Below are 19,403 nucleotides of genomic sequence, written 5' to 3'. Positions count from 1 at the left end.
GTCCGGGCCCCATTTCGACGGGCGCTCGTTGCGGTTATATTTACTATGTAAACCCCCATATGAGTTTCCTTTAGGCTAAACTACTCACTATGACACTCTTATACATTATCTAACATGGTTAAGTATAGAATAGAAATCGCTTACAAATGACACCACAAAACATGCATAAAAAATTTCAAAATTGACCCAAAATCGACATATCTAAATTACTAAATTTGTGACCAAACTTAATCTTTTATGTCCTCTAAGTATTTCCTACTTTTCAACATTAAATATAGATGCTAAAAATTGCCGAGTCAAATGGACCCAAAATACGTACATATGAGTACGTTACATTCTCCCTGGGTAAAAAAAGAGCACTGTCCTCAGCGCATGAACTGAGGATAGTGAGTCCTCACATGATCCTCAAAAAACCAAGTGGCATCTTCAACTATATATGTCTTCCATTTATTAAGAGATCAACTATGTCCCAATGTCTAACCTTCTTAACTCTGCGATCCAAAATTGTCTCTAGTTCTATCGCAAAATTTCCCACTTCTTCCACTCTTGTACTGTCACCCAATATGTGATTTGGATCAGCCATATGCTTCTTCAGTAAGCTAATGTGAAATGCATTATGTGCTGTAACTCCTTCTAGAAGTTGTAGAGGCGATAAGCTTGTGTTCCAATCTTCTTAAGTATTTTGAAAGGTCCTAGGTCCTGCATATCTAGGTGCTAATTTCTTAACTTCCCAAGTCTTAAAGAACTCTTCTTTGGTTTCACCTTTAAGAATACCTTTTCACCCTCATTGAAATCTCTTGGATTTGTTCTCTTGTCTGCATAACTCTTTTGACGACTTTGAGCAACTCTTATGCATTCCCGTATGTCTCTTGTCTACATCTCCATTTCATCAAGCATCTGTTTACTTATCTCAACCTTCCTAATAGGATTATACCATAATACAGGCGACATGCAATCTTTCCCATATAATGCTTTGAATGGAGACATTCCAATAGTAGACTGTGGACTACTATTGTAGGCATATTCCACCATATGTAAGTATTCATCCCACTTTCTAGGTTTATCCATGCAATACATTCTTAACATGTCCTCCAAGATTTTGATTCACTCTTTTTGTTTGCCCATCACTTTGAGGATGATATACAGTACTCATATCAAGTGATGTCCCAATTGCTTTAAAGAATGCTTGCCATAAATTTGAAGTGAATCTCGATCTCGATCCCGATACTATACTTTTAAGCATACCATGTAACTTGAAGATATTTTTCACAAATACATTTGCCACATCCATAGAGGCATATGAGCTCTTGATAGGCAAGAAATGAGCGGCTTTTGTAAGACTATCTACCACCACAAAAATGTTGTCATAACCTCCTTTAGTCCTTGGTGGCCCAGTAATAAAGTCCATTGATATACATTGCTATTTCATCTCTGGCATATCTAATGGTAACATAGAGCCTGGTTTCTTTACATGATCAGCTTTCACCTGTTGGCATTTTAGGCATTTCACCACATAATCCTTACATAAGCTTTCATTTTAGACACTAGAAAGTGGTGTCGGATTCGTTTCGTGAATACCGGCCACTCTATGATGCGAAATCTCCCAATTATCTGAACATGGACTCTGCTCATCCTGTGATGAACTAGCTTTATTTAATACGTCTCTCTGACAAATAAAGTTATCTACACCCTCATGCGAGGCCGTTATTGAAAATTAAGGGTCAATTTGGTGTCCACGCCCCGTTTCGGGCGCTCGTTGTGGTTATATTTACATGTAAACCCCCATATGAGTTTCCTTTAGGTTAAACTACTCACTATGGCCCTATTATACATTATCTAACATGGTTAAGTATAGAATAGAAATCACTTACAAATGACACCATAAAACATGCATAAAAAGTCTCAAAATTGACCAAAAATTGACACTAAATTACTAAATTTGTGACCAAACTTAATCTTTTATGTCCTCTAAGTATTTCATACTTTTCAACATTAAATATAGATGCTAGAAATCACCGAGTCAAATGGACCCAAAAATACGTACATATGAGTACATTACACAAACCGACTGCTCGCCCAAAGATCGAATGTGAGGGATCAAGCATTGGAGTGGGGCTAGATGTAGCTACTGCATTGTCTGTGTTGATGTTGGCATTTCTATGTGTCGTGCTTAGCATCGAGGTAGAGCTGGAGGACATGGATGTCCACACGATCCTATTGGATTTGTCAGCCTAGCAAGATTTGTATTACATGCTCGAATTTGGTGTGGTCCAAGGGATCATGCCAGTTTAGGGGATTGGGAGGGGGGATCCACTTCTCATGCTCCTGTGTGGGTGTTGGGGTGGGATTTGGCCTCCTCCAGGGAGGTTGCTGAAGGAAGGTTGATGGGTTTAAGTTGGTGAGGTGGAGGGGTTTTGTAGGAATAGGGAGCATGCCGAGCGAGTTGTCTAGGAGAGGGAGTGGGCGTGCCTATGTAGAGAGAACATATGTGGGGAGCATGGGCAGACCCAAACCAAGATGGAGGGAGGAAGGGGGTGATGGTTGTGTTGGTGAAGGGAGTGGCGAGGGAACGTGAGGGAGGGGTTGTGGAAGGGGATGTAAAAAGGGGTAGGGTAGTGGGTGAAGAGGTTGAAGAGGGAAAGTTGGTGCTTGCTATGTGTTTTGCATGGAGGGTGGGGGTTCGTGGGGATGTTGATGGGCACAGTGGGGGTGGGTTGGGAGGTGGTTGAGAACTGGGAGGACCGGGATAGGGGTGGGAGAGTGGGTGAGGGTGAGGGTGTGGTGGGGGAGATTGGGAAGAAGGGGGATTGCCTTGGGCAGGGGGATCCTAGCCTTCGTTTCTTGCCACCATGATCATCGTTGTTGTCATCGAGGTTGTGGGCCAAGTGTTTGGAGAAGAAGAAAGCCTTCACCTCTTCATGGGCCTCTTCAGGGGTTATGTCAAAGGGGAAGGCGATGTGGGAGACATCAAATTGGATAATGTGAGGAGGATTTGTGGAAGGAGAGGGAAAAAGGGGTAGGGTTGTGGTTGAAGGAAAGTTGGTGCCCGCTATATGCATTTTGCATGGAGGGTGGGGGGTTTGTTGTTGAGATATCGAGCTCAACTAGTGCTACGGAGGAGATTGATGACCCGCCTAGATGACAACTTCCGCACTTATTCCACTGTCATGGTTGGTGAGATTATGATCAATATGCCACCAACAATGGATGACAGGTTGTGTGACAGCCACTTTGGAGTACTAGAGTTATGGCATAGTTATAGCGTCAAATCATATACTGAGGTTCACACTATAGACCGACCATTTTTGTATGTTGTTCTAGGATAGTACTTTCCCTTTATGTATGTGCTCTTATTTTTAGTTATATGGTTGTAGAGAAGAGAAGAAGATAGAAGAAAATTTAACCATCCATCTCTCTCTTGTGTGTGTGTGTGTTTGCTTGCAACAAGGAACTCAAGCTCTCTCTCTCCCCCACATATCAATGACGCCAAGTAAGAGCCAGTTTGTGTAGGAGATAGAACCACAACAATCACTTGAAATGACCTCTCTTTCACTTGATTTGTGTGCAAAAACAACATGCATCCCTGTATGATATTAGTAATCTGCATGGTTGAGGTGGTTCTATCTTCACTAATTACCAAAGCCACATTGTTAATTGCATCCTTAGGACTAATTAAGGGAAGGACTACCCCTCTTCTCCTTTGCCTGCATGATGCTATCTCAGGTTCAAATTCAAAATTCATTCTAGCTTCCTCTTCCCCTCCTTCTTTCCTAGGCATGCAATAATTAAATCGATTGCTCAAACTAGTTCTGCTTTCTCTTATATATGGTGACATTAAGAAAACCACTAGAATGTGTAATCTTTGTGTGTGTGTGTGTGTGTGTGTGTGTGTGTGTGTGTGTGCGCGTGCGTGTGTAGCAAAAGTGTTGAAACTCTTCCCCTTTCCTCTCTTTAAATAACCTTTTTTTTGCTTTCTTCCCCCAATATGAATATTGGCCACCACCACCATAGCTTACATCTTAAATAACTAATTGCATTGACATCTTCAAGTGTGAAAGTGATTTCAAACTTGGCCACCACCATAGCCTACATCTTAACTAGTTGCATTGACATCTTCAAGTTTGAAAGTGATTTCAAAAGCTTCTTTATGCTAGTTATTGCTATAAATGAAGCATTTTCTACATAGAAACTCGTGTTTTTTTCACATATGATATTTTTTAAAAAATCATTTGAAGTTTAAAAACAACAAAGTATGTGCATCACACCTGTCGTGCACAGATGACCACAATCTATCATCCGATAAGGATCGAGGGCATTGATTCATGTATGAAAGATGCCATGCATGAAGTTGTTTACTAAAGCCATCCTACAATAATGGGATATGGCGAAAGTAAAACTTATTTTTGTAAAACTTTACAATTGCTTACATTTGTATTTTTTCTTAGATGGCCCAAAATCCCATTCAAAATTCAATATGCTATGTTTTTCTTTTTCTTTCCTCAAAAAAATCATGTAAGGGATAGATGGTCTTTGTTTGTGCATTGTGAAAATTAGAATGACAAGATTTGGGTGTCATAATGCATAGGTAGAAAGTTTTTTAGCATTTAACTATAGATTAGCAAGAAAATTCAAACCAAGGAAGAAGTCATTCATTACTAGGGATATTTCTAATACTTGAGCGAGGAAGTAGCCATTCATTACCTTTAACATTAAGAAAACACAAACTATCATTAATAAGAAAAAGGGACTTTTCAGGTGGACAAAAGAGTTCTCAGCAAACTGGACTGACAAAATTGTAGGCTCCCTTGGTCACAGACCGAAGCCAGCAAAGCTCCTTCTAAGGGCAATGCTCCACAAAGAAATGTAGATCAGAAGGGAAAACAGTCCAACCTCGGATTTGCCTTACAAAAGGACTCAGCTATGAAGGATGTGCAAGCTAACGTAGCCTCTAGTTCAACTGGTAACCCGTCCACCTTGGAAAACCCTTCCGGTAGTGACTCCCAGATAGGGAAGGGTAAGAACGATGGATTTATTCCACCCCCTAAACGAAAGACCTTCAAACAGAAGAAGAACAACTCATCCAATCCCAAAGCTAACTTCTATTCCCTTCTAGACAAACCTGATCTTTCAGACTCAGATGAGGAATTTATAGATTCAACTCCAGTTAATCAGCTCAATCTGGACTGTTTGGCCTCTGAGCTAGCTAAATGGGAAGATACCCAAAGTCAAGAAGAGGATGACTCCATGCAAGAGAAAACGAAGGAGCAGCAACAAAGACAAACCTCTACCTCAGACAATGCCATGGACATATCCATAGATCTCAAAAGAAACCATGTTCAAATGGAGGGTTCCCCCAAAGATGCAAATAAGAATAGAAGACAGAGGAAACAAAACCAAACCCCCCCTCCATGAAGATATTGTCTTTGAATGTCAAAGGTCTTATAGACCCTAATAAAGGGAAAAAAGTTAAGGCATGGTTGAAACAACATGGTAATGTCGATGCTGTAGTGTTAACGGAGATTAAAGTCAGTGGAGATAATCTCATCCAAAGACTCAACGCAATAGATAAAAATCTCATATGGATTTATACCGCTCACCCTCAAGGCTCTAGAGGGGTAGCTTGTGGGTTGCACCCTAGATGGGAGAATCAGATTAGAGATATCCAAGTCGACCTTTTTGACCAGTGGGTGGCGTTTGAACTTGAGGATTTTTTTCTGATAGGCATGTATGCAAACTGCCCCGCAGACTCAAAGAGCTCGTATCTAGAATTCAGTCATGCTGGAGTATGATGAACCTATCATTCTGATAGGAGATCTGAATATGGTAGAACTAGAGGAAGATAGATTCAATAAATTGGGGAAGCTTATCTCAGGAGCGGAAAAACTTGCTTGGAGCAAATATAAGGAACAGCTCAACCTAGTTGACATAGGACTACCAGGACAATTTACTTGGCAAAGCTATGAACAGGTGATCTATTAAGGAAGGCTAGAATTGATAGATGCTATGTCAGTTAGGAAATGTTTGTTACTGTGGAATGCAAAGCCATTTTTGACACTTGCCTGTCAGATCACTATCCCATTCTAGCATCTCTGGAGAAAGTTGATGAGAAAAAGTGCTGCAAGTGGTTCCATACGGACCCTTCCCTCTTTAAACTCCCCATGGTACAAGCAGAAGTGAAGAGAATATGGGATCATTTCTTTAGCTTAGGATTGACCCCCGCTAAGGCATGGTCTCTGGTAGTGAAGTCCATGCAATCCTTGCTCATTTGTGCCAGGAAAGGAGTCAAAAAGATAAGAGAGAAGAAGAAAAAAGAGTTTCTGGAAGAGATTGAAAAACTTGAGAACAGGGTCAACCTTGGTGATGTCTCTGCTCAGACTGCCTTGAGGGACACTAGAGCCCACCTCCATAAAATAGAAGACAAATAACTAGAGGACAGTGCCTTGTTTTTCAGAGAGTGGTGGGTTGGAAAAGCTGACAGACCATCCAAAGAAATGTTCCAAATGCTAAAAGTGAAACATGCAGCAGAGACCATCCCCCTTTTGAAAGACAGTTCAGGCATCCAATTGCGTTCCAATGAGGAGAATAAAGCTTGGATAGCCCAACACTTCCAAAGTCTCTTTTCGGAATCTACGACAAATCAAGCGGAGCAAACTACCTCAACTAAGCTCATAGAGCAGTTTAGAATTAAAACAGTGCCAGAACAACAAGCTCAGTGGCTTGACAAACCAATCACAAAAGAAGAGATATCCAGAGCTATTGACATGCTGAAAGACAAAAAATCCCCTGGAAATGATGGTCTTCCAGCGAAATTTTTCAAAACCTTCAAAAACACTTTGATAGAGCTTCTGTCAGAAATTTGGAAAGAAGCCCTTCTCTTTGAAGCCCTCCCCCGAACCATCAATGCAGGCATCATTAAGCTGATACATAAGAAGGATGATAAGGATGTTATCACCAATTGGAGACCAATTACGCTCCTAAACTGTGCATATAAAATTTTTGCCAAAGTGTTGGCACTAAGGCTGAAAGATCACATGAATTATTGGATTCGTAAGGAACATAAAGGATTTTTCAAGGGTAGATATATCCTAGACACTATCATTACGCTCTGGGAAGCTATGGAATTTGCCGAAGAATCAGAGCAAGATTACATCTTCTTCAAAATTGACTTTGACAAAGCTTATGATAGGCTGAGCTGGGGATATATGATAGATGCATTGAAACACATGGGCTGTGGCTCAAGGTTCTGCAGTATGGTAAAGACACTGCTGGGTAATGCAACTGCTCGGGTATGCGTCAATGGGGACCTCTCTCAAGCTTTTCAACTGACTAGATCAATCAGACAAGGATGTCCTTTGGCCCCCCTCCTTTATGCCATAGCTGCGGATGGACTTAATTGGCTTGTCCAAGACAGAATCAACAAAGGAGAAATGAAAGGTATTCTGCTTGGCAATAGTAAGCAGGTTTGCACTGATGTTTGTGGATGACACCAATGCACTTGTTGATAATGAGGAGAGCAGTATAGGGGCCTTCTGGGATTGTCTGCAAACCTATTGTAAGGCCTCAGGTTTAGTTATCAACTATAACAAGACTGGTATCAGAACTAGCATATAGCCCCCGCCTAACTGGCTGCTACTAGAGGGTTGCAAGGTCATCCACGATGGGGAAATAGTTAGGATTTTAGGTATACCCATGGGGTTCAGAGTTTCACTAAAGAAAAAATGGCAATGGATCATGCAAAAAATAGAGATCAAGTTAAAAAAATGCAGGGAGGAAGATGGTGCTGAACCATTTTATTATCCCCACAGTTATCTACTTCCTAAGCTGTTGGAGACCTCCTGAAGAAGATTTGAAAAGCTTCATCTCCTGTTGCAGAAACTTTCTCTGGGGAGGAGACCCGTGGGGTGAAGAAAGTGGCCAAAGTGAAATGGGAATTCTGTTGCCTTCCCACTGAGCTTGGAGGTCTGGGTTTCTTGGACATTGAAAATATGGCTATCAGAATGGCAGCCAAATGGATTCTGAGAGGCTTAATGTCCCCGGATGAGAACTGGGGATGAGAACTGGGCTTGGCTTCTTAATAGGAAAAACCATCTGTTTTCTCTTAAAGGTCATTACAGATGGAAACAGCTCCCTTTTCTAACCATTTTGGGAAGCAAGTATCAGATAACCCCTAAAGGATCAGAGCTATTGATCTCTCTATGGAAGGCTTGGTTTAAAGTAAAAGCCCAGCTGATGCCATCCCCAGACTACAAGGACACACTGGGCATCCACCCCATCGATTCCATCTAGTGGCCTGCTCTTGACTTGCCTCAAGTAGATACACAAGATGTGGAAGAGGCACTGAAGCTTCATTTAGGTGGCATTAAGACATGGAGTAACCTTTGGGACTGGGATAAGAAAACCTGGATATCAAGGGTTGATCTCATTGCTAAGTACAACCTCTCAGATTCTCAACTGGACATTATTGGCAAAAGGCTGATGCTATGGCATCGAGAAGACTGGTGGCTAATGACAATAGAAGACCCCCCTAAGCTGAAGGCATTCCAGTAGATTAACCAAACAAGCATCTAGCCTATTCCTCCCAGGTGGAATACCCCTCCAATCCATTGTATTCTAAATCAAAGATGGAATATCCTCAAAGATAGGAGCCAGTGGTATTTCCTCTTCAAATCACTTTGGGGCATACATGTGGAACCTAAGAAAGCTTGTCTTGCTTGGCTTATTGTTAACCTATGATGGACATTCAGACGTACTATGTTTTACGTCATTTATTTAAATATTCTGAGTCATGGGCCGGGCTTGTCGGTACCATATGTTAAGGATGAAGAGATTGGGTGATCGTCGATGAGAGGTGCACCTTGAATATTAGTAGGATAAGGGTTAGGATCGGCCGGCCATGTATGGGCGCCCAAGTGTGAACGGCCAAGTCACCTATAAGAGTCAAATGTAACCCTAAAATCCTCATTCTCATGTGTTGTGAATACAAGAGTGCTCTTGCCTTATCTCCTTGATTTCCTTCTCCTGCATGTGTGTGTGAGAGAGAGAGAGAGAGAGAGAGAGAGAGAGAGAGAGAGTGAGAGAGCGATCGAGCGCACTGTGTAGCGGCACGGCGGCGACGGCGAGGCGGTAGAGCGGCGATGACGGCTCCTCCTTCATGGCTGCGACGCGAGAATCCTTCAAGGCGGCGGTTGAGCGGTGAGTGACACACCCTTTGGCATTCTGTTTGAGCTTCCTTCCCTGGTTGTATGCTTGTAGCCATTCGTGGCTCGCATACGGTGTCTGGCAAGTCCCCAGCCACGACCTGTGCGGCAAAAGCGCACATTTTTGGCGCCGCTGCCGGGGAGTTGCCTTGCACCAAGCTCCAGTTTGCAGCTCGGGCTGCGGCGCGAAGCTTAATTTACACTGTAGGAAAGGCGTCTGTGTTGCTGTTAAGGTGTTTCTGTGGTTTTCAATCTCTGTTTCTGCAATTTGTCTTCTGCATTTCTGTTTCTTTTGTTATTTTTTCGCTACGCGTGTGGGCGTGCATTCTGTTATCTGGTTTTCTGCGTGTGAGGGGGGATTTCTGAATCCCCAGACCTGTGCTGTGTGCGAACTGCGCCGCGGCCAAGGCTGAACCCAAAGAAACCCTAGAAAACTTCTCCCAAAAAAAAAAACCAGAAAATAAAAAATTATAAAAAATAAAAAATAAAAAATTAAATTTTATTTTTAAAGAAAGAACCAAACGTGTGGAGAGGAAAGGTTTTTTAATTGGAGAAAATTTTTTGAAAAGAAAGAACTCCAATCGACCCCGGCCCCGGCCCCAGCCCCGGTCTCGGTCTCGGTCTTTTGATATATATATATAGGAGAGTGAGCCTCCATAGCTTTCTTTCAAGTGAGAGCTTATGGGAAGTTGTGCCCTATATGTAGCCCACTCCCCAAGGAGTAAAGTGAGCATGTGGGATAAAGCCCTCACCCTTTCCTCCACAAGCAAATAGGCTTTTGCCCCTTCCCCCATAGGGAAACGGACTGTTTTGAGGACCACAGGAGCTCTGGATAGGCGAACACGGTGCTATAAAGCACACTAGGACCCTTTGAACGATACGCTCGTTTCGAGCTATCATACACCCTAGTCCAAGTTCGACCGTAAGTAAGGGGTCCAAAAACGAGTTAAAAACAATCTAAAAACAATCTAAAAACAAGTAAAAACGGGGTGCAAAACACCTAAGAAACCACTTGTGTGAGTTTCAAGGGTAGTTACCAACGCACATAGGGTACCCACGTCACATGCATCTACGTTCTGGTCGGGTGCTAGAGCCTGAACCACTAGAAAGCGTTTCAGTCTACGCAGGCTCACAGCATCCCTCCACGTTGGCATCTTGGCCTTCGGCTGGAACCCAAGGGAGTGCAACCCAAGATCCACGAATAGTGGATAATGACTCATCCTCTGACTCAGAAGCCATGGAAGGGCACCCTACCAAGAACCCTGAGGAGACAAGCCAAAACATGCCAGTGTGGGCCCCACAACCCGGATCTAGCATGTTTAGTCGTCTAATAGAGACCTTTAGTAGAGCTACACGCTCTGAACATGTGACAAGCGAAGTAAATGAGGAAGGAGGGGTAGTAGATTCGCCATTCACATCTTCTGTAGACCTTACCCTCCCAAAGAGTGTCCATGTGGATATTCTACCCACTTCGTTTAATGAGGGCCCTACTGAGCTACCACATTCCGATGCTCTTCCTAAAGTAGAGGTCCCTAGAAGCCAATCCATAAGAAGTGACATTGCGTCCACTTCAAGAGAACCGTTTGGCACACCAAGCCTAGATGGGATATTTCTCAATGAAAATTGGGAATATGATCTACACACAGAGACTCTAACGGACCGATACACGGGTTACACATACCATGTAGGTTGGTTAGAAGTCCTACGATCTACATCTAGCGCCACTAATCTAGAGGAGCAACAACACATGATATGTGAGGTGATTCATAGAATTATCCAATTTGAGAGGCAAAATAGGGGAGTGAACCTAGTTTCCACTGGCCCTATGAGATTTTTGGATACGGGCAAGGCCAAACAACCAACCCTATCACAATTGGAGACTCCCTCGGTGAGTCCCATAGACCCTTTGTATGTTGTTTCGCCTGGAGTCTCAATGCAGGTTGAGCCCACGAGTAGTAACTTTAGCTTTCCAACCTTGGATCAACTTTCCATTAGGGAATCCGCAATGCCTACCCCAATGATGAGCATAGCTGAAAGTGCACCTGTTACCGCTGTAGTTAGTACGACACCGCTACCTAGTGGAACAGTACCTACAGCAGTGCGTGCCAGTGCCTATCAACCATATGTACCTATCGCTACGCATGCTCATGTAGCTCCTATGCCTCTTAGTATGCCAATGGCGTATGCTCCACGACCACCTTATCATAACCATTATCCAAGGGGAGCTAGGCCTAGTCACATATCATATCCTACATCGTTTGCCAACATACTCAGACCAACGCCAACTCCTATCAGCCAGGCTATCCCAGAAGTGCCTCCACCAACTATGCCTGCTCACTTAGGTGATCTTGCAGCATTTGCTCAGACGATCGGACGATCCATTGCGGAAAACATGCGGGGCATGCTTGAGAGAGAACCTAGAAGCAAGGCAGTACAAGTGGCTAAGCTCACTCAAAACTTCAGTGGTAACGAGGATGTTAGGAAGCACATTGAAGTCTTTGAACACGTGTGTGATTCTTTGGAAGAGCACAATGAGCTGCATAAGTGTAAAGCCTTAGGCTTAACCTTGAGTGGGAAGGCCAGAGATTGGTATCGAACCTTAAGGGTTGAAGAGCGCACTCACTACCCCACTCTCAAGAGATTGTTCTTGAAAGAATACATACGCGAGGGTGTGCGTTGGGGGGTAGCATCTCAACTCCAAAAAGCTGAATGCGAGGAAGGGGAGTCAGTGAGAGACTTTATAAGTCGATTGAAGCATCTAAATTCTCGCTGCACTCCCGATGAACGCTTCAATAACAACCAACTCCTCGATAGATTCATCCGAGGATTGCGCCACGAGGACATTTACAATGGCTTAGTCATTAGAGGTCTTACAACGTGGGAAGCAGTCACTGCCAATGCAATCCAGTTAGAAGACAACTTGATGATTGCAGGTAAAAAGGTGTCTTCAGAAACAAAATCCGTTAGTTCGCAAGTATCTGGGCACGAGCCAATGACGGTAAAACCTATTGCCAAGGAGCCCAAGATGTCTAAAATGTCTGTGATGACCGACCTTACTAAGGCTCTCCAAGAATACTTTAGGGGTAATCGAGCTCCTCACAATAGCCATATGTACCCAAGGAGAGAGCAACAATGGTGTTCGGTGTGCTTAGGACCACATAGCACGAGTGAATGTCCCACATTCAGAGTCAAATTCAATGGGAATTGCAATGCATGTGGTAAGTATGGCCATCAATCTAAAGATTGCCTAGTACTTAAGCGAATGTTGGCAAATCAGGCACCACTAGCCTGGTCAAACACACCTCAAGTACCCGCGCTAATGCCTGCACAACCTATCGAGCAACCGTCACACAGCACATAGTTCCAAGGAATCCGAATGTAGTCCAGTCTATGCCGTTACCACCGCCAGTGCTAGGACCACAACCTCCACATCCAAGGATAACCCCAATAAACCAGATGGGTTGTGAGTCACATAGTGCGTGTGGGGATTATGAAGAGGAGATAGACCCCACTGCTCCATACGGGATTGATACGTTTGAAATGATTCCCCAGTACTACATGGAGGATCATTTTGGGCAAGTCAAGCCTGTATATCAAGCGGCTGCTCTCACCACAAGAGGGCAAAACCTTAACACCTTGGCGAGGAGACCACCTCTTCAATGCTATGAGTGTGGTGGACCGCATCGTGTAGCGGAGTGCCCTAATAGGCTACAGAAGATCGCTACTCAAATGCAACCAAATCAAGGGAGCACATCGGGAATGCCGGTACTTACATGTAATCGTTGTGGCATAGATCATTTGATCGCTCAATGTCCACATAATCCTAATGCACCCAAGATTACGCCATTGAATTTGGTTGAGGTCACCAACCAAGCACGAGGAACCACACCCGTTGTACCTACGAATGTAGTTACACAGTCAATGCTTCAAAATCAAAACTACATTCTTGAAGAGAGGGATACTGCATCAATCGCTCAGGCAAAGAAAAAGAAAACACGGCGGAAGAGATCGCTTAATGCCACGAGCTCCAAGCCTAGTTCAAAGACTAACATAGGGACAGGAGACGACCCCGTGTATATGAATGATCCTGAAGATGATTCCGATTCAATAGAAACCATAGGGACCAAAGCCACTACCTTAAGGGAGAAACCCACTCGGGAGCTCAATGAAGGAGAGTCAAGCGAGTACATAAATAAGGGGAAACAGAAGGAAACTTCCTCGGCCCCACAACCAAGTCAGTTAATGCCCTCTCGACCACCCAAACTGACTGAGACTCCCCAAGACAAGCCACGTGGGCCAAAAACCCTCAAGAAAAAGATTGGAACTTACCCAAACCCAGTTGAGGAGATTGAACAAGTGCAACACTTAAGGGGTTTGGTGGAAGAAACACGAAGAGAACTGGAGCCAAACCTGAGAAAAATCAAAATTCCAGACACTGTTTCCTACGCAAGTTCAGCCTCACCGGAGCCATAAACCGTTAGCTATACCTAGTATCATTCGGGAAGAAAGTGAGGATAGGACATCCGGAAGTGGGCAAACACCCTTCTTGCTGGAAAGAATGTTTAGTGAGAGAATGCCTGACCCCATTGAAGAGGAAGTGATTCCATCTTCACCAGTTCCTAGTCAAGGGGCGGTGTCTCAAAAAGTACCGTTGAATGTGTCTAAGCTAATGGATTTCATGTCCTCTGAGATCAGAACCACGATCATATCCAAATTATACGGAGATCCTGAGCTATTCTTAGCTCTTTGGACATTTCTCAATGGAGAACTAAAGGTGGGGCTACCACAATTTGCAAATATGGATAGACCCGACACGCTTCAAGATGAAGGGGAGCATTGGGATCTACAACCCAACTTTGATGAAGATTCGGTCGTGGAAATACCTGTGAACAAGTTGGGACAGTACTTTGAAGTTGACGAATATAATGCCACCCTCCCCATTACAACCAAGGGATTAACTCTAAAGGGAATCCTTGATGGTCGTGCTGGAGTGAGCATTGTGACTAAAAACTGTTGGGAATCTATGGGAAGGCCTCACCTCGAAGTCACAAACATAGTGGTTAAGATGGCAAACGGAACCATAGCTAAACCTATTGGAATGTTAAGGGACCTTAAGATCAAGGTCCTGGGATACAAGGTAAAACATACCTTCATTGTAATGGATTTCTCCAAGCATCCTATGTCATATCAAATGATCTTAGAACGTCCTTTCATGAGGGAAGCACAAATGGTACATGACTGGTCGAAAAACCATGTCTACCTACAATTCCAGGACTCTGTCATTCGAGTTGATCTTGAGAATGGTCGTGCACATCCTTTGGAAGCAAGGTTATCATTGATAATCGATCGGATACCACTATTCACTCCGCCCCATTAAGGTATTGCTATACATGCAAAAAAGAGACTGATGATGGGAAAGATTCTCCTTATATGGATGTCCTACCGGGTATGACTGAGTCAGATAACGTGGATTGGGTACACCTAGCGGCAACCATAGACACATGGGGGAATAGAGGCACAAGCTGGGTAATACCTGAGGGGCAAGATATGCTACCGTTAGTGCCAATAAACATGATAGGTGTTATGCACTTGACTCCTGATGGCGAGAACGTGGCAAACTCCACCGACACTGAAAGTAGCGAAGACTCTGACCCATGTAACTCTGAGTATGAATCTCAAGAAGAAACTGACCCTGAGCCTGATGGGGGAAATGAATCAAATATTCACCCAAATGTGGAAGCAAGGTGCTCAAGGCCTAGGACAGTGACCTCCTGCAATTCATCCAAAAGTGAAGATCGACCAAGTGAGTTCGAATCTGATAGAAACAAAAATCAAAAACTTGGTAAGAAGAAAACGAGACATAAGCGCCAACGCTATCGAGCTAATGTACGAACTGCAATAAACAAGGAGCGATCCACTGCAGAATGGCTTAGTTATGTAGGAGCCATTGATGCTCATCGGGGAAGATAGCGGATAATTGGGGACAATACCTCCAAAGTGTCATGTGGTGTATTCCGCAACCTCATGACGTCGCCCAATTAGAAATCGAAGAGAAGCCGAAACTAAGTCGTACTGCAAGAAGGCGGCAAAACCAAGAGTTGGCTCAACAACAAAAGGAAGCGGAATTGAAAGAAAAAAGCCTGGCACAACAAGAACCAGTAGACTTACACCCCGCACCCGAGCATTTCAAATCATTCACCCCACAGGGGAATGTAAAATAGTCTACACAAAAGCCCAACGAACGCCTACCAATGGGAGTAGCGGTGTCTACGATGGCCCTGCGGTAGTCAAGGAGATAGACTTAGCACATCCGGGTGAGGAGTCTAAACCAGCTTTTATTGCTCAAGACCTCACCAAGGCGGAAGAAGCTGCACTTACGAAGCTTCTTAAGGAATTCAAGGACATATTTGCCTGGACATATCATGATATGAAGGGTGTCCCACCCTCGGTGGTGCAACACACGATTCCAATGATTAGCACTGCTAAACCAGTCTAGCAACGTCCCTACCCAATGAATCCTAAGTACGCAAGGATTGTACAAGAGGAAATTGAAAAGCTGGTAAAATGTGGATTCATATACCCAATTGAGCACTCAGAATGGGTTTCTCCGATAGTCATCGTGCCAAAGAAGAATGGGAAACTCAGAGTGTGCGTTGATCTCAAAAAGGTTAATGCAACCACCAGAAGGGATCATTACCCCTTGCCATATTCTGAACATGTGCTTGAAAGAGTGGCAGGCAAGGAGGCATATAGCTTTTTAGATGGGTACTCGGGTTACAATCAGATCACAATTGCAGTCGAGGACCAAGCTAAAACAGCATTTATCACGGAGTTTGGAGTGTTTGCCTTTCGCGTCATGGCCTTTGGCTTGACCAATACACCTGCAACATTCCAACGATTGATAAACATGGCCTTTAAGGAATATCTAAGGGACTTCTGTGAAGCTTTCTTAGACGATCTTTGTGTTCATTCCTCTTGGGATGAGCACTTGATGTGTTTACGAAAAATATTTGAAAGGTGTAGATTATATCGCATCTCCTTGAATCCTTTCAAATGCCAATTTCTGGGTTAAACACGGAGTTATCTTAGGGCATATAGTGTCCAAAAATGGGATTTCCACTGACGAGAGTAAAATCAAGGTCATTCTGGAATTACCCCCACCCACCAACTACAAGGGAGTCCAACGCTTTATTCGGCCACGTTGGTTATTATCGAAGGTTTATTCTCTTCTTCGCCGAGATAGCTTGACCATTGTATAAGCTTCTAATCGAGTTTATTTGGACCGAAGAATGTGACCGTGCCTATGAGCTATTAAAGAAGGCCTTGGCGAGTGCTCCAATCTTGAGAATGCCTAACTGGGATTTACTCTTCCATGTGCATATTGATGCATCAAACTTTGCTATTGGGTGTGTTTTAACTCAACCTAGAGAACACAAGCTAGACTACCCCATTAGCTTTGCCAGTCGCCAGTTGAACGATGCTGAGATGAACTACACCACTACGGAGCAAGAAGGGTTGGCAATGATATATGCAGTAAGGAAATTTCGTTATTACCTCCTTGCCACCAAGTTTGTTTTCTATGTAGATCATCAAGCATTGTTGTATCTGGTAAACAAACCATGCTCCACAGGAAGAATCACACGATAGCTATTGATTCTTCTTGAATTTGATTTCACTGTTGTTGTGAGACCTGGCAAAAAACATGTTATGGCTGATCATTTGTCTCGCATACCTAATGGTGAGGCTCCTACGGGGGTTGATGATGACTTACTGGACACTTTCCTGTTCATGGTTGAGACAATGCCTGAATGGAGTGAGAAGATTGTTAACTTTTTGGTTAATGGCTTTCCACCCAAGGAGCTTCGTAAAGATCTAGCTCGAAAGCTGATCAAAGAATGCGAACCCTATTGCCTGATAGCCGGGACTCTTTATAAAAGAGGAAAAGATGACGTTCTTAGGCGTTGTGCCCGAGAGGATGAGTATCTATACATTTTGCAAGAGGCACATATGGGTGTAGCCGGTGGTCACTTCTCAGGAGACTTAACTGCGCGAAAGATCTTACAATCAGGGTATTGGTGGCCCACTATGTTCCAAGACGCATCACTCTTTGTGAAGGGTTGCGATGAATGCCAACGATATAAGAAACCCCAGAGGAAAGATCAGATGCCCCTACATCCGATCAAAGTAAACCAACCATTTGAAAAGTGGGGTTTAGACTTTGTAGGTCCAATTAGTCCAGCGGCCCGAAACACACAATCTCGCTATATTATTGTGGCCACTGACTATATGACCAAATGGGCTGAAGCGAAAGCGACACGTAAGGCAGATGCGAGGACAACAGCCAAGTTCCTCTTTGAAAATATAATCACACGATTCGGTTGTCCTTTTGAACTTGTGAGCGACAATGGTACGCATTTTATAAATGAAGTGATTAAGGAGCTCACACAAATTTCATGATATCCCATCATAAATCTACTCCTTACTATCCGCAAGCGAATGGCCAAGCCGAGAGTACCAACAAGACTTTAATCTCTATTTTGACAAAGACAGTTGAAGCTCATCGCACGGATTGGGATCTAAAGCTTACGACAGCTTTATGGGCCTATCGTACTGCGTACAAAGTGGCTATTAATTGCACACCATTCAAAATGGTATATGGCCAAGAAGCAGTCATGCCGTGGGAATTTGTCATTCCTAGTCTTCGTGTTGCTACTCAAGAGGGTTGGGATGGTAATCCCTTAGTAGAGCGTCTATATATCCTTGAGCGGCTAAACGAAGAAAGACAATTGGCTGTATACAATGCCCTTGTGGAGAAGGATAGAAGGAAAAAATGATTTGATCGCCATCTAAAGGACAAGGACATCAAGGTTGGGGATAAAGTCCTGATGTAAGGAGTGCGAAACGAAAAGAAGAAGCTCAAATATGCTGGTAAGGGACCATATAGAGTATGTGAAATTACCCCGCAAGGTACCATCAGAGTGGAGACTCTCGAGACGGAGTTGAAACCATTGGATTCCTTAATGGGAGTAAATTCAAACGATACTATGACCCCCTGAGCCAGGAGGAGTTACATGCAATCCATCAAAAGAAGGCAGCTAAAGAACAAGCTGAGCTTAAAAAGATACAAGCGAGAGTCGAAGCCAAAGAACGTCAACAGCGTGCTAGGAGACAACGAGAAGTCAACTTGGGAATTACGCAAGTATTTTTCGAGGAAGCAGAAGAGGATGCACTGGAATCTGACCCACCTCTAAGATACCCAATTGAGTTACAGAGTCCTTTACGGGGAGGTGCTGTATAATGCATTATTGGGTGTGGTGTCAACTGGGAAAACCACCTCTATCCAAGAGTTCTATCCAAGTTCAAGGAATCAACAAGAAGAAAACCCCTGTCTCAGGAATTCTGCACACTCCGGTTGCCTATGACAAGGGAACCATAATTCAAAGCTTTTTGGTTATGCCTGCTAATACCATGGAAGGGACTGTAATCTTAGGGCGCAAATGGATGATGGCCACCAAGTGCAATATCGATTGGGCAACCAGACAAGTCACAACGCAAGAACCAACACTAGGTTTGACTGCTCAAAATCCCGCACCTAAGTCATCCACTCAAATATTAGATAATGAAAAATCACAAAGTCCAGTGGCAAAACCATCTTCGATTTTTGGCCACCCCTCTAACGCTTCAACGCCAAGAGTGGAAACAGGCAAGGTGGTCTCTAAAGCTCCGCTTACTATGCCAAAAAACACATACAAATGGGTCCCAAAGGCTTCGTTAATAGCTACTTCCCCTGCTCAATCTCGTTCAGCCACCAAGAAGCCTCGTAAAAGGAAAGCAGCTACCCACCCGAGAAAGGGCAATGTAACATCGCGATGGATCCCTAAGAATTATTAGTAGCCCAAGGGTACTACGAGGGAAATGACCAGATTTGGGTCCCTAAACATAAGCTGATGAATCCCTCTACATCACCTGTAAAACCTTGCAAACCAATTGTTGCCACCCCAACGATAATTCAAGATCGTGGTAAGGGAAAGGTAACAGAGTGCTCCACACCACTTCTTCCAGAGTTAGTTTGGATTCCCAAACAATATCGATCATTACCACCTAGCTCAGGAAGGGGGGAGCCACATGAAGCTTCTAGCTCCTCATGCCAGGCACACGCTGATATAGAAGTTTCTACATGCTCTACACCTACTCTTGCCAACACCC

Source organism: Cibotium barometz, chromosome 8, assembly GCF_041138505.1.
Source record: "Cibotium barometz isolate CiBa-2024 chromosome 8, ASM4113850v1, whole genome shotgun sequence".
In the NCBI taxonomy this organism is placed as follows: domain Eukaryota; kingdom Viridiplantae; phylum Streptophyta; class Polypodiopsida; order Cyatheales; family Cibotiaceae; genus Cibotium; species Cibotium barometz.
The sequence above is the reverse complement of the archived record's forward strand: the minus strand, read 5'-3'. Positions refer to the sequence as shown.